Below are 15,267 nucleotides of genomic sequence, written 5' to 3'. Positions count from 1 at the left end.
TCTTCAAAGGTAGAGATACCATATCTCTCACCCTACATACTCTTTTGCAGTGTGATCTTACCACTCCCCCATCAATAGGTAGAGTCTAATATTTCTCCCCTTGAGTCTGGGATTAGCCTCAGTGACCTGTAGTAATCAACAAAATGTGGAGGAAGTAACACTCTATGACTTCCAAGGCTAGGTCAGAGAAAGCCACACAATTTCCACCTGGATCTCTTGGAACACTCACTGTCTGGACTCTCCCATGGAGAGGCCATTTGTAGGTGCTATAGCTAACTATAGTTTCCACTAAGCAATATCTGAGTCATCCCAGTTCACGTGCTAGTCATGTGGGTGAAGAAGCCCCTAGATGCTTCCAGTCCTCAGGCCTCTGAGTCATCCCTAGCCATTCAAGACTTTCCACTTGAGGCCCCAGACATCATGAAGTAGAGATAAACCACTCTTGCTGCATACACAGATTTTTATGTGAACAGAAGTTCTCATTTCTCTAGGGTAAATACCTAAGAGTGGGATGACTCAGTCATATGGTAAGTGAATGTTTAACTTTACAAGAAACTACCAAACTATTTTCTAGAGTGGCTGTACAGTTTCACATTCCCACTAGAAATATACAAGAGCTCCAGTTGCTTGAAATCTCATTGTGACTTTAATTTGCATTTTTCTAATGGAAAATGATGGACATTTCTTCATGTGCTTATTTGCATTTGTTGTTGTTCAGTCACTAAGTCACGTCCAACTCTTTGCAACTCCATGTACTGCAGCATGCCAGGCTTCCCTTCCTTAAGTGTCTCCTGGAGTTTGCTCAGTTCATGTCCACTGAGTCAGTGATGCTATCCAACCATCTCATCCTCTGTCGCTCCCTTCTCCTTTTGCCTTCAATCTTTCCCAGCATCAGGGTCTTTTCCAATGAGTCAGTTCTTTGCATCAGGTATCCGCAGTATTGGAGCTTCAGCCTCAGCATCAGTCCTTCCAATGAATATTCGGAGTTGATTTCCTTTAGGATTGACTGGTTTGATCTCCTTAGTGTCCAAGGGACTCTCAAGAGTCTTCTCCAGCACCACAGTTTGAAAACATCAACTCTTTGGTGCTCAGCCTTCTTTATTGTCCAGCTCTCATGCCTGTACATGACTACTAGAAAAACCATAGCTTTGACTATAAGGACCTTTGTTGACAAAGTGATGTTTCTGCTTTTTAATATGCTATTTGTTATAGCTTTCCTTCCAAGGGGCAAGGGTCTTAATTTCATGGCTGCAGTTGCTGTCTGCAGTGATTTTGGAGCCCAAGAAAATAAAATCTGCTACCACTTTCCCTTTTTCCCCATCTATTTGCCATTAATTGATGGGACTGGATGCCATGATCTTTGTTTTTTTAATGTTCAGTTTCAAGTCAGCTTTTTCACTCTCCTCTTTCACCTTCATCCAGAGGCTCTTCAGTTCCTCTTCACTTTCTGCCATTAGAGTGGAATTATCTGCTTTTCTGCACATCCTTCAGTAAAATGTTCAAGAATTTTGCCATTTTTAATTGAGTGACTTTAAAAAAAATAAAATTTAATAATAGCCCATATCTCCCCTTCCCCTCAACATGACACTTATCTCTCAGTTTATTTTCCATTCAGTTTTTCTTTTTGATGTGTATTCACTGAGTTTTGAAAAATGCATGTGCCTCTGGAAACCAAATCCCTATGAAGTGATACAACATAGTCATCACTTTAGAGAGTTCCCTCATTTTCTTTCCAGTTATTCCCTGTTCCTAATTCCCCTCCTAATAATGAGTGTTCTAATATTTTTCCACCATGGATTTTGCCTGATATAAATGAAATCTTATTCTTTTGTGTAAGATGTCTTTTTTTTAAGCTTTGACTGAAAAAATAATTTTTATTTATTTATTTATTTTTGGCTGTGCTGGGTCTTCATTACTACATGGGCTTTTCTCTAGTTGTGGTGTGCAGGCCTCTTACTGCAGTGGCTTCTCTTGTGGAGCACGGGCTCTAGGGCGAGTCACTTCAGTAGTTGCAGCTCTCAGGCTCTAGAGCACAGTTTCAGTAGTTGTGGTGAACAGGCTTAGTTGCTTCATGGCATGTGGGATCTTCCCAGATCAGGTATCAAATCTATGTCTCCTGCATTGGCAGGCAGATTCTTTACCACTGAGCCATCAGTGAAGCCCAAGACTTTAATTTAATGTATTTTTGAAATTCATCTATGTTGCTTGTATCAGTAGTTCCTTCCTTTTTATTGCTGAGTAGTATTTCATTTTGCAAATAGATCACAGTTAGCTAGTCCACTATTTCCTTGATGCACATCTGGTCTGTTTCAGTTTGGGCTAATAAAGCTTCTCTGAACAATCATATATGAGTTTTTTTGGATATATGTTTTTATTTATCTTGAATAAATACTGAATAATTGAATGGCTGGATCATAAGATATGTATATAGAAGTTTATAAGTAGCTGTCATATCTTTTTCCAAATGTGAAGAAATACTTCTTCTGTCCAAGATGCCTTAGGCATCTCTGACTCATGGGTTTCCCAGGAATAGAAGTGCCCTTTGTTGTGGAAATTGTGGAGGTGGAATGATTCCCACCCCCTTCCTGGATCAGAATTGATTCAAGGATATAAGTGCCTCTTCTAGCAGCTCTGCTCTCACAGCTGTCAGCCTTGGTCAGGGGGAGGCAGGGAGGTTTAATTATAATGCTTCTGACAGTTTCTGAGCACAGAGCCCAGTGCCTGCTGCACCAACAGCTGAGCTCAGCCAGAAGCTGCCATGCTGAAAACTCACCTCTCAGTATCAGGCTGTTCATCAGTAGGCCTGCCTAATGGTCCAAGAATTTCACATCTCCACATGCTCATTGCTCGTCAGGTGCAGGTTTCAGGCACATTCCAGCTCCAGAGGCTTGCATCAGTTTCCTCATATTACCACTGAGTTAGTTGCAGCTCATGATACAGTCCAGCAGAGCCCAATCCTCCAAAGAATGAAATCTTTAAACACACTCCATGTTCTCAGAGTCCATAACATTTGCACATACATCTACTGACAGGCTCTGCTCATGTCCCTCTGGGATCCATTTTATGACTTCTGACTTCTTTTTTCTGTGGCTGATAAGGAGAGCAAGGTCACCAAGATGCTTTGGGAGGGAAGGCACTCTTGTTTGAAATGCTCTTTACTTCCTCCCATAGCACTTCAGCAGTGCCTCTTTTATGACACTGAACACATTCTTACCTGTGTTGTCGCTGTTTGAGGTCATTTGTTTACTTAATACCCACCTAGTTCTAGAAAGTATTTTAAGTGATTTGTAAGAATAAATTGAATGCAAATAGATACTGTAAATTAAAAGTGGAATGAAAGACAAATGAGGGTGGGGACATAAAATGAATTCAGGAATGCTATTTTTGTATACTTTTTAGCCCTCCTTATGAATGTGAGTGCCCTAATGTTTTATTCATCTTTGTATTTCTAACAAGGCTTGATCCATTTTTTTTAAAAAAATAGTTTTATCGAGATATTTACATACCATAAAATCCACCCATTTATTTGTAAACTTCAATGTTTTTAGTATATTCACAGTTGTGCAATCATCATAATCCATTTTAGAATTTTCATCACCCCATAAAGAAACCCCAAACTCATTACCAGTAAATCCCATTTTCCCCTATTCCTACTCCTGGCAACCATTAATCTGTCTCTAAGGATTTGCCTATTCTGGGTATTTTATATAAATGGACAAATACAATATAGGTCCTTTTGTGTCTTTATTCACTTGTCATAATATTTTCATAGTTCATCCATGTTGTTTCATGTATCAGTATTTATCTTCTTCTTATGGCTGCATAATATTCCATCACATAGATGTAGCACATTTTGTTTATCCATTCATCTGTTGATGGGCATTTATTATATTTCCACATTTTGGCTATTATGAATAATGCTGCTGTGAACATTTGTGTGCAAGTTTTTCTGTGCACATATGTTTTCATTTCTATTGAGTATATACCTAGGAGTTGAATTGCTGGATCATATGGTAACTCTGTGTTTAGTCATTTGAGGAATTGCCAGACTGTTTTCCATGTTGGCTACACCATTTTATATTCCCATCAGCAGGGCATAATGATTCCAATTTCTCTACATTCTTTTTTAAAAATTTTTATTGACATATAGTTGATTTGCAATGTGTTAGTTTCAGGTGTATGGCAAAGTGCTTTAGTTACATACATATATATTCTTTTTCAGATTCTTTTCCATTATAGGTTATTAATTTCTCTACATTCTTGCCAACATTTTTCATTATCTGCCTTTATGATTCTTCTCTCCTAGTGGGTATGAAGTAGTATCTCATTTGTTGTTTTTTTTTAATAATGCTTGTTTATTTATTCATTTATGTGGCTGCACCAAGTCTTAGTTGCAGCATGCAGGATCTTCAATTTTTGTTGTGGCACGTGGGATTCTTTGGTTGTGGCATGCGGGATCTAGTTCCCTGACCTGGGATTGAACTGGGGCTCCCTGCCTTGGGAGTATGGAGTCTTAGCCACTTGACCACCAGGGAAGTCCTATATCTCATTTGTTTTTGATTTGCATTTCCCTAAAAACTAATGATGTTAAGCATCTTTTTCATGTGATTATTGGCCTTTTGTGTATCTTACTTGGAGATATGTCTCTCATAGCCTTTTCTATTTTTACTGGATTATTTGTTTCTTAATTTTTGAGTTGCTAGAGTTCTTTGTATATTCTACATACAAATTCCTTGTCAGCTATATGATTTGCCAAATATTTCCTCCTGTTTTGTGGGTTGTCTTTTCACATTCTTGATGGTATCATTTGAAGCACAAGTATTTTTAATTTTGATGAGATCCAGTGTATTTTTTTGTCATTTCTGCTTTTGATGTTGTGTGTAAGAAGGTCTGACTTAACCCAAGGTCAGGGAGATTTACCAGCTCTTTCTTATACAGATATGCACATGTTTATTTACAACAAGAGCTACCATTTGTTGAACACTTGCTTTGAGCTTGATATTATGCCAAGCACTGTCAAGAGGGTATTTATGTCAATAACAGCAACAATAGCTAACTTTATTGAGTTCGTATATGAATGATCTTATTTAATCCTCACAACAAATCTATGAGGTAAATATGATTATATCTGTTTTACAGATAGAGAAACTGAAGATCAAAAACATTATCTGCACGTGATGCTTAGAAATGCCATAGCCATCTTCTGAGGCACTGATGTCAAACTGTGAGCAACATAAGGGAAATATGGAAAGAACAAGCTATTGATACATAATGAGTTAAAACCAAATAGCATCAACCACAACATTAATAGCTGACATTTATTGAGCACTTGACAAGAGTTATCTCATTTAACGGTCACAATAGTTCTTTGAGGAAAAAATATATGATGACAATTCCACTATGAGGTTCAGAAATGTTAAATACTTTAGCAAATCTTATTGGTAACTTCCACTTTTTCCTCACTAATAGAACTCCAGGGTCTTTTTTTAACCTTCCTTTGTGTAGCCATGATGGTGGTGGAGGGCACTGAACTCTTTCTTATCCAGAGGAAGTGAATTATAATTAATTGAAGCCAATCAGTGGTCTCATTCCCCTTGTCAGTAGTAAGTTTCTACATGGAAATGGGATTAATCCTGGAGATGGGACCTGAAGGGATGTCTGCTGAGGAGCTTCTAAGAGAAATTTTTCACTGAGAATAAAAAGCAAGGGATCTTCCACTTCATCTTTGTCTTCTTGTCATGTCACCCCTCATCGTATAGCACAGAGCCTGGTGCATTAAAGAAACTCAGTAAAAATTCTGTGGAATTAAACTCTTGAGTATTCTATTGTAGGTCCGTTTTTTTTCTTATTTCACTTTGATCCATACAAGGATATTTTAGTCCATAAATTATCCCAGAGACTGGCTATAGATGAGCAAGTTTTCTAGTTGTTTCCTGGGACTTAAATTAGGCCAGTGACCACAGGCACCATCACTCATCTAAACTTCTGGAAAAACTACGTAAGGATTCAGAATCCCTTTGTTGATGTATCCCTTTGCTGATGTTTTGCTCAGTTCAAGCAAAATTTATAGGTAACACCTTTCACTGACCTTATACTTGTCAAATTTTTTCCCGGATGGAGATAGGTTATACCTCATATTTTAAAATTAATTTTAGTCACTTATATAATTAAATATGTATTATTTATGTAATACATAAATGATTAACCTTTATTTCTTTAACATCATTACTTTACATGAATTATTTTTCTGTTTGCTTCAGTATATTCTGTAATAATTCTTTCCAAGGGTTTCTGGGGGTGGTAAGTTTTCTGGGTTCTTATATGTTCAAAACACCTTTATTCCTCCCTCCCACTTGTATAATAGTTTGTCTGGGCATTAAATCCTAGGTTCAACATTATTTTCACTCAGTGGTTTGAAGACATGGCTCCATTGCTGTCCTGCAATCTGATGTGGCTAATGGAAAGTCTGATGTCAAACCTATCCTTGTTCATTGTGGATGGTCTTTATTTTCTCTTTGAAAAATTTCAGTATTTTCATGTTATCCTCTGTGTGCTAAGATTTCTCTGTGGTGTGTCCAGGTTTAGAATACTTTTTAAAAAATTACTGTTCTCTTTTTCAAAAGAGGTTATCATCGTTGGCACTTACAGGGTCCTTACAATCTGAGGATTTGTGACTTCAATTCTAGGGAGTTGTTTGTTTATTTGCTTTGCCATTTAATCTGCAAATATTGATTCCCATGCATTCTCTCCATTTTTACTCAGTGGAACTCCCTTTAGACAAATGCAGAAATTTCTTGATTTGTTTATATTTCATGCCTCTCACTTTTTCTTTACTACTTTTTTTTTTTTTTTTTGCAAATTCCCATTGGCTATTTATTTTACATATGGTAATGTAAGTTTCCATGTTACTCTTTCCATTTATCTCACCCTCTTCCCCCCTTTTCCTCATGTCTATAAGTCTATTCTTTATGTCTCTTTCTCCATTACTGCCCTGTAAATAAATTCTTCAGCAGCATTTTTCTAGATTCTGTATATATGCATTAGAATACAATATTTATCTTTCTCTTTCTGACTTACTTCACTCTGTATAATAGGTTCTAGGTTCACCCACCTCATTAGAACTGACTCAAATGCATTCCTTTTTATAGCTGAGTAATATTCCATTGTGTATATGTACCACAACTTCTTTATCCATTCATCTGTCAATGGACATCTAGGTTGCTTCCATGTTCTAGCTTTTGTAAATAGTGCTGCAATGAACAATGGGTTACATGTGTCTTTTTCAATTTTGGTTTCCTCAGGGTATATGCCTTGGAGTGGGATTGCTGGGTCATATGGTGCTTTTATTTTTAGTTTTTTAATGAATCTCCATACCATCTTCCATAGTGGTTGTATCAATTTACATTTCCACAAACAGAGCAAAAGTATTCCCTTTTCTCCACACCCTCTCCAGCATTTATTGTTTGTAGACTTTTTGATGAGGGCCATTCTGACTGGTGTGAGGTGATATCTCACTGTAGTTTTGATTTGCATTTCTCTAATAATGAGTGATGTTGAGCATCTTTCCATGTGTTTGTTGGCCATCTGTATGTCTTCTTTGGAGAAATGTCTGTTTAGGTCTTTTTCCCACTTTTTGATTGGATTGTTTGTTTTTCTGACATTGAATTGTATGAACTGCTTGTATATTTTGGAAATTAATCCTTTGTCAGTTGTTTCATTTGCTGTTATTTGCTCCCATTCTAGGGGTTGTCTTTTCACCTTTCTTATAACTTCCTTCCCAACCCAGGGATCAAACCCAAATCTTCTGAAAATCTCCTGAACTGTAGGTGAATTCTTTCCCATTGAGCCAGCAGGGAAACCATAAAACAGGTGCTGAAGGGCTCTTAATAGTCACAAATTTGACAGGGCTTTAAATGACACCTGCCCTCAAGAAATGTCTTGGGGTACATCATCAGGAAAGAATACCAAACAGGGCCAAGTTTCAAGAAGTCAGTTTCAAGAGGTAAATTGTACTCACAAGGTATAAAATAATAAAAGTACATGGAAAGATACTCCACATCAATAATTATTAAATCAATGTGAATCAAAACTATAATAAGGTATCACCTCACAAGGGTCACAATGGCCATCATTGAAAAGATCTACAAAGAATAAAGATAAAATAAATAAATAAAATAAAAACCTGCACAGAATGTATGGAAAACAAAATCCTACAATCTCGGTGGGAATGTAAATAGTGAAGCCACTATGGAAAACAGCATGGAGGTTCCAAGAAATACAAGACATAGAGGTATCACATGATCCTGCAATCCCATTCATGGGCTTAGGTCTAGAGAAAATCACTCTTCAAAATGACACATGTGTAACAGAAATAAAAACAAAAGTAAACAAATGGGACCTGATTAAAATCTTTACTACTTTTCATCCTCCTATCCTTTAATATTATGCTCTGGGTAAATGCCTCAGTCCAATTTTCTAGATCTTTGATTTAATTTCTATTTGCGTCCATGACAAATCTTAGTTTGGTCCATTTATTAGCTTTACCTATGTTATTTATTTTTAAAAAGCTCTTATTTTTCATATTTACCTATTATTATTCATAATTACTTGTTCTTTCATAGATGTAATATCTTTTCTTTATCATTCTGAGGTTATTATTTTATACTGATGTTCTGAGGACTCTACTTATCTAATGAAAGTCCTGTCATTTGTTGAGCACATTATCTCTATTTAATGGCATTGCTTTATTTAAATGTTAGGTGATTCTCTTATTATATGCTTCTCTCACTAAGATGTGTCCAATTCTTTGTGACCTCATGGACTGTAGCCAGTTAGGCTCCTCTGTCCATGAGATTCTCCAGGCAAGAATACTGGAGTGCGTTGCCATTTCCTTCTCCAGGGAATCTTTCCAACCCAGGGATCGAACTCACGTTTCTTGCATTCTGTAGTTGAGATTTTTCTTAGACTGTCTGTTCCTTCCATTTATATAACCTGTTTTAGAGAATAGAGGGAAAATATCTATCTGCTGTTTTCGATCAAAGTGGGTGTTGTGGAGAACATGACATAATAAGGGTGCCTTGATGAATCTGTGTACCTCTCTATTTCTCATTAATACTCTCATTTATTTTGCCATTGCCTATCACCCATGATACTAGACTATCCCACTGTCCTAACTCCCATACTCATTGCTTTCACTTGAAGACAAATCTCTCTGTTACTGCTTGCTGGTCCATCTGGTTAGAAAAGTGATGGAGAGGAGTTTTCTGGCTTTTCTTCCTGGTATACTGAGTAGTTGCCTCTAAGACCACTCTTTTGCCGTAGGTTTTATCATTTGACATGGAGAACTCCTGGGGTACTTTTACTACCTATAAGAATACTCTCCACTGCTCTCCTATGTATGTCCTGAACTGTGGCTTCCTTCTTTAACCAAAACATCTTCTAAGGTGTTCCTCAGTTTTTGGCCCACCAAGAATGATTTCAAGCATGACTATGTATTGAGTTGTTTTTCTGTTGTGTCAGGTAGAATAGAGCAAGTGAAGAAACTGTAAATAGCAGTGGTTCAAGGAAGATATGAGATTATTTCTTTATCCCTGTTTTATAAATAGACTCCACCAACTTGCTCAATGTCACATAACTAATAAACTGTGGAACTGGGGTCTGAACCCAGATGTGACTCCAAAGTCTACCTTGTTAGGTTCTTTCCTCTATACCAGTGGTGCTCAACTTCGGCTGTATATTAGAATCACCAAGGTAGTTTTAAAATGTACTAATGCTTCAAAACTACACCAGATCAATTAAATCATAGTGAAGAGTATTTTGTAAAACTTTCTAACATACTTCTTTTTTTGCATAAATACGCTATATATTCCTCTGCCAAATATTTTCCTGATTACCTGATTGCTAACACACTGCTTAAGTTTTACTTGCCTGTGTACTTTTGGCAAAAACCACTATGATATTGTAAAGTAATTAGCCTCCAACTAATAAAAATAAATGGGAAAAAAAAGAAAAGAAAATCAGTAGAAAAAAATAAATAAATAAATACCATCCTAAAAAAAAAGAAAGAAAATTATTTTGAAGAAATATGGAAAATTACCTTAGTTCATATTTGATTCAAATTTTTAAAAAACCATTAAGAAATACAGCAAGGCATGCAAAATTATACAGACTCTGAAAAATCAATCTATGTAATCAATCATGTTAACAGACTACAGAAGAAAAATCACACAATCAAATTGATGGATGTAGAAAACCCATCTGACAAATTCAACACCCATTCATGACTTAATAAAAAGAAACACCACAGAAAACTCTAGGAATACACAAACTTACTCAGCTTGATACAGTACATCTACCAAAAAACAAACAAAATCTCATAGCTAATATCACATTTAACAATAAAGACTAAATGTTTTCCAGCTAAGATCACTAACAAGTCAAGAATGCCCATTCTCACCACTGCTATTCAATATAGAACTAGAAGCTTTGCTTAAAGCAAAATGTAGAAATAAATGGCATTCCGATTGGAAAGGAATAAAGCCATCTCTGTTTGCAGATGGGGCTTTCCGGGTGGCTCAGTGGTAAAGAACCCGCCTGCCAATTCAGGAAACACAGGTTCGATCCTTGGATCGGGAAGATCCCCTGGAGAAGGAAATGGCAATCTGCTCCAGTATTGTTGCCTGGGAAATCCCCTGGAGAGAGAAGCCTGGCGGGCTACAGTCCATGGGGTCGCAAAAGGGTCAGGCATGACTGAGCGACTAAAACAACAGCAACAATCTGCTGATGACATGATGATCGATGTAGACAATCCCAGGATAAGTATAAAAAACTTTTGAAACTAGTAAGTGAATTCAGCATGGTTGCCAAATACAAGATCAATTGTATTTCTAGGTAGTAACAATGAACATGTGGAAAACAAAACTTTAAATACAATATTATTTACAATGTTTAAAAAAAGAAATATTTAGGTGTAAATCCATCAAAACACATATAGGACATGTATGCTGAAAATTACTAAACACTGAGGAAAGAAATTAAAGATCTGAATAAGTAAAGAGACTTACCACATACATGGATTAGAAGATTCAATATAGTAAACATGTCAGTTTTCTTCACATTGGTATATAGGCTTACTGCAAACCCTATCAAAAATTATCAGCAAGAATTTTCATAGATATAAGCAAGATTATTTTAAAATTTGTATGGAAATGTAAATGACTTAGAGTGGCCAAAACAATTTTGAAAAAGAATAGAATAGGAAATCAGTCTACCTGATTTCAAGACTTTTTTTTATAGCTACAGTAATCAAGACTGTTTGATATTGGAGGATGGATAGATACATAAATCCATGGGCTAGAATAGAGAACACAGAAATAAACTTACAAAAATATACTCAGTTCACTTTCAACAAAGGTGGAAAAGTAATTCAATGGAGGATCTTCTCAACAAATGGTGCTGGAACAATTGCATATCCATAGACAAAAAATATTAACTATAATCTAAACCTCATACCTGACACAAAAAATTAACTCAATGTGCATATTGATATGCACATATCATATAAATATAAATATAATAAATATATTTAATATTATTACTATATTTATATAATATATATTATGTATAAATAATATATATAATATATAATATTAAATATATATAAATATATTAAATAAATATAATAAATATAAATATATAGATATAAATATAAAATGCACATCTTTAAACTTTTAGAATATGACTTAGGAGAAAACTTCAGGACCTAGGCTTCATGAAGAGACATAATACCAAAAGCACAAACCATAAAAACCATGAACAAATTTAAAAAATTTTTTTTTAATTTTGCTTAACAGAGAATGAAAAGACAAGCTGACTAAGAGAAAGCATTTGCAAACCCACATATGTGACAAAGGACTCAGATCTAGATTATATAATAAACTCTCAAAACTCAACGTTAAAAAAAGCAAGCAATTCAATTAGAAAAAGGGCAAAAGGCACAAAGGATTATATCACTGAAGAAGCAAATAAGTATGTGAAAAGATGTTCAACACCATTATATATTGCTGCTGCTGCTGCTAAGTCGCTTCAGTCATGTCTGACTCTGTGTGACCCCACAGACGGCAGCCCACGAGGCTCCACCGTCCCTGGGATTCTCCAGGCAAGAACACTGGAGTGGGTTGCCATTTCCTTCTCCAGTGTATGAAAGTGAAAAGTGAAAGTGAAGTCGCTCAGTCGTGTCCAACTCTTCGCGACCCCAGGGACTGCAGCCTACCGGGCTCCTCCATCCATGGGATTTTCCAGGCAAGAGTACTGGAGTGGGGTGCCATTGCCTTCTCCACCATTATATATTCAGTTCAGTTCAGTCGCTCAGTCGTGTCTGACTCTTTGCGACCCCATGAATCGCAGCACGCCAGGCCTCCCTGTCCATCACCAGCTCCCGGAGTTTACTCAAACTCATGCCCATGGAGTCGGTGATGTCATCCAGCCATCTCATCCTCTGTCATCCCCTTCTCCCGCCCCCAATCCCTCCCAGCATCAGGGTCTTTTCCAGTGAGTCAACTCTTCGCATGAGGTGGCCGAAGTACTGGAGTTTCAGCTTCAGCATCAGTGTATATTAGGGGAATGCAAATTTAAAACACAACGTGATATCATTACACATCTGTTAGAATAGCTAAAATAAAAATACCAAATGCTGGTGAAAATGCAGAAAAACTGCATCTCTCATATATTGCTGGTGGGTATATAAAATACTAAACCACTCTGGAAAACAGTCTGGCAGTTTCTTATATTAATAAGAAATTAACTGGGCTTCCCTTGTGGCTCAGCTAGTGAAGAATCCGCCTGCAGTGTGGGAGACCAGGGTTCGATCCCTCGGTTGGGAAGATCCCCTGGAGAAAGGAAAGGCTACCCACTCCACTGTTTTGGCCTGGAGAATTCTATGGATTGTATAATCCACGGGGTCACTAAGAATCAGACACGACTGAGCGACTTAAACTTTCACACTTTATATTAATAAAATGAAGCATATAATTTTCAAATGACACAGCAGTTATACTTCTGGGCATTTAGTTTCCAGATAATAAGATCTTATGGCTGCAAAGAAACCTGTGCATCACTGCTTACACTTAGCATTCACTTATTCTATTTCACTGTATGTAGCATTCCGTGTATGAATAACCGCTAATCAAATTAGTAAGCTGATGATAGGCATCTGGGTTGTTTTCACTTTTCAACATTTCAATAATGCTTTTTTGAATATCTTTGTACCTCTCTCCTTGAACACATGTGTGAGAATTTCCCTAGGATGGATATCTAGAAATGGAAACTCTGGATTATAGGTTGATATATATTATCTGACTATACTAGCTACTACCAAAAACGTTTCTCAAAAATTGTACTAATTTATGTTTATTCCAACATAAATGAGAATTCCAGGTGCTTTATGTCTTTGCCTATACTTTGTTAGTGGCTTCCTTGGTTGCTCAGTCGGTGAAGAGTCCACCTGCAATGCGGGAGACCTGGGTTCAATCCCGGGGTTAGGAAGATCCCCTGCAGAAGGAAATGGCAACCCACTCCAGTATTCTTGTCTGGAGAATTCCGTGAACAGAGGAGCCTGGTCAGCTATAGTCCATGGGGTCACAAAGAGTTGGACATGACTAAGTGACTAAATTTCACCTTCACTTTTTCACTTTAAAAATTTCCATCAATCTAATGGTTGTTAAAGATGCAATTTCTATTTTAACTTGGATTTCCCTAGTTATGTGTATGGTTTACCTGTTCATTGGCCACTGGGGTTTCCTGTTTTGTGAATGACCTGTGCATATCTTTATTTTTTTCTACTGAAGTTTTACCTTTTCTAATTGATATGATATAAAATATAAAATCAGGACATTAATCCTATGTCAGTTACATAAGATTCATACATATCTTTTTCTCAGTCTGTTACTTATGTTTTAATGTTTTAATGCCATCTTTTGCTTTCAGAAGCTTTAATTTTCATATAATCAAATTTACCAATATTTTCCTATAATCAAATTTACCAATATTTTCCTATAAGATTTCTGCTTTTTGCATATTGGTTAACAAAATCTGTCTGTCACAAGGAACTAAAGATAATCTCCAACATTTTATTCTAATAATTTTCAAGCCCTGTTCTTTATATTCACATCTTTAAAACATCTGGAGTTCATTTTTACGTATGGCATGAAGTGGGGATCTAATTTAATTTTTTTCCATACAAAAGTTAATTGTCCCAATATCATCTATTGAATACTCTTTGCTTTCTTTACTCTGTCCAATTAAACAAATACCCAAACTTACTTTGTGCTAATCATTGTTCTAGGCACTTTGCTTAAGTATTAAAAATAAACAAAATATTACTATTAACATTATAAATTATATTTCATTAAAGCTGTTAGAATATGCTTGCCCTGTGGAGCTTATATTCTACTTTGGGTAGATCTATAATAAACATAATAAATAGGTATATTACATACTATGTCAGAAGATGATAAGAAAAAACAGAGCAGGGTAAAGGAAGTTGGAGTGCTGGGTTGGGAGGAAGGTTGTCACTTTAAACTGGATGATCTGGGTTGGTCTTGTTGAGAAGTTGATATTTGGGAGTTGATATTTCACTTGAAAGTTGATATTTCACTTTAAAGAAGTGAAAGAGGTGTCATGTGAATATTTGGGGCATAATAAAAGATATTTAACTGATATTTGTGAATTTCACAAAAGTTCCTGTTGAAGTTTCTACTGGAGCTTTTCACACACATTTTATATATATATATATGATTTTCAAGCCATATATATATATATATATTACTTTGGGGAGTATTGACACCCTTACATCATTGCATCTTGCCATTCATGAGCATGGTCTAGCTCTATATTTATTCATAGCTTCTGTTATGTTCTTTAATAGTATTATGATTATCTCAATAAAGATCTTACACATATTTGTTGGCTTTATTACTATGTACTTCATAATTTTTGGTCCCTATAAAATGTTTGTATATATTTCCAACCTCACTTCCTGCTTGCCCATCCCACTCTACCCTAAATGGGTGTTTCTGATAGGTAATTGTGTTTCTGATAGGCAATGTAAACTAATGATTGTGTGTGTGTGTGTGTGTGTGTGTGATGGATGATGGTCTTATTTCCTGACCCTGATCCTAAAGCTGAGTTTGATTAACCCAGACCACAGCCCTTCTCCTTCATGATTTTTGCAAGATACATATTCTTGTCCTGTCTTCTCAGTGAATCTTC

The 15,267-nt window shown here is 36.2% G+C and overlaps 1 protein-coding gene and 1 pseudogene across 11 annotated transcripts in view; one reads left to right on the top strand and one right to left on the bottom strand.

The window, feature by feature from the left end:
* LOC122435771 overlaps nt 1-2,844 on the bottom strand; it is a 90,111-nt pseudogene extending 87,267 nt beyond the window's left edge.
* DCX (doublecortin) overlaps nt 1-15,267 on the top strand; it is a 361,602-nt gene that overhangs the window by 230,800 nt on the left and 115,535 nt on the right. The window lies entirely within an intron of this gene.

The sequence above is a fragment of the Cervus canadensis genome, chromosome X (assembly GCF_019320065.1).
Source record: "Cervus canadensis isolate Bull #8, Minnesota chromosome X, ASM1932006v1, whole genome shotgun sequence".
NCBI lineage: Eukaryota > Metazoa > Chordata > Mammalia > Artiodactyla > Cervidae > Cervus > Cervus canadensis.
This window is presented reverse-complemented; position numbering and strand designations above follow the sequence as displayed.